Source organism: Homalodisca vitripennis, chromosome 4 (assembly GCF_021130785.1).
Source record: "Homalodisca vitripennis isolate AUS2020 chromosome 4, UT_GWSS_2.1, whole genome shotgun sequence".
NCBI classification, from domain to species: domain Eukaryota; kingdom Metazoa; phylum Arthropoda; class Insecta; order Hemiptera; family Cicadellidae; genus Homalodisca; species Homalodisca vitripennis.
In genome coordinates, this window is record NC_060210.1 from 89,952,099 (window position 1) to 89,954,141 (window position 2,043).

The window sequence follows — 2,043 nt, forward strand, 5'->3', positions numbered from 1 at the left end:
AACAACATTTCTGTATTTACTCATTATAAAAAAATTAAAAGTAGAATTCTCATATAGTAGAATTAAAAGAAGTTTCCCTGTATCTCATAAGTAGAATCAAATTTTCACATAACGTAATTTGGAATTTACAAATTTTGATGCTCCTCAAATAAATTTTAAAATTACATTATTTTGAAAAACTGACCAAAGTAAAACAACTGGACACAATACAATAGTAATGTTGAACTGTTTAGATAAAACAATCTTAAGATGATGTCATCCCGTGAGTTTATCAAGGTATTTGAAATTATAAACGCTCTGGCAGCTTAATCTTTCGACTTAAAAATTATTTGATAAATGTAACTGATATTACTAGTCTGTCCAAGAATTTGGTTAAAACACCTTAAAATTGAATTTTTGTGGTAAGAAACTTGTATTTTGGAAAGTAAATCTGTTTTATTTTTATGTTACAACTGTGGTTGAAAAAGAAAGAAGTGGTGATTTCGAATGTGGGACGTAAAATATGATTGATAAATGAGAAGGCTTTTTAACTGCGTGCATTCACTGTACAGAAATATCTCCCCACAATGTCCCGCCATCCCAGGCCTGACAATCCTCAAGACTCGTTTGTAGAACAAAAGTCTTTATAATTATATATTGTTTAATAACTCCACAGTTATGTACATCCAAGTTATAATGATAGTTTACTGTAAAACAGTAACTGTCAAGTATTTTTATCTGTGAATTTATGTTTTTTTCTGTGATGGGTGAAAATTTCCCAATAGTTGAATAAGAGAAGAGTGTTCACATGTCAAATATAACCTTCTTCGTACATAGCGTATGGGTAAGGCTACGCTCTATACGGATAGGTACGGGTTCGATTCCCGGAGAGGTCAGAACAAGATTTGAAGTGGACTCGGGCCTTATTACATAAAAACGGTTAACGTGATCATCCAAAACGCCATTAGAAAGATAGCTCATAAAATAAATTATAGTTAGCAAAGATAATGTAACGCATTAAATTCATTGATCGTTGTTAGCTTCCTATATTCTTTTTACTATCTTATGATGGAGCGTGATTTAGATACTGGAAGTTACAAAAAAAGGCATTTCTTCTTGGTGTACCTATTAATGTTTTCTATTGATTTAGGAAAGGTATTTGAGTCTTTTATGTAATATTATTTAATATATTACAATAAATACATCCACATTCTTGCACATTATAGGTTAAGCTTATTTTTTAAATCGAGTGTGTACATTGGTTCGTAATCTGCCGATTTAGATTAAAACCTGCTTCAGTCCTAGGTTTTTTTTAATTCAAAGCTTAGATCCATTATCAAGTTTCACAATATCAATTGATGCTTTATTCATAAAGATGTGTGCAGTAATGTGCTAGTAATGTACATTTCATTCATTGCCTGTTATTTTTAAGGCAGTTCATGAAGAGAACTTCAGTGTTTATTAAAATACATATTCTTATCATTACAATTTTCCTTTTTCGTTCTATGTATCCTAAATCCTAAATGAAGAGATATGAGGAGTTTTCTGCGTTGACATATCAAAGTCGACAAAGGCTCCTGACCGTACCATGATATTGAGCTATAGTAATTACAGAATCCAAAAACTGTACTTCTAACCAGCAAGTAATGACGGAGCAATCCCCATTAGCTTTCCCTAACGTCTGAATAGCATACAACTAAATTCCACAATTAAATCAAAATTGTCTGAATGGAACCCAAGTTGAAGAAGCTCTCATGCACATGAGGACTTTCGAGTTGACGTTCTCAATGTCTTCTTCCTTAGGTCGGTAAACTCCCCCAGACCTGCTCGAAGCGCGCCAGCCATATCAATACCTGAGCCGTGATGACTGATCCCCTTATTTGCATCCCTCGAGTCCCTAATCCCCCGCTCGCTTTTTGATAATCTAATCTTGTCGCTAATGAGAAGCCTGGATGCGGGCTGGGCCGTACAAATTGACGTTCCCTCGCTACCCCCCCCCCCCCCCCCCCGCCACGCTGCCCCACCGTTTCTTCGTTCTCTCCCAGCCAGACGCCATTTCCAGCC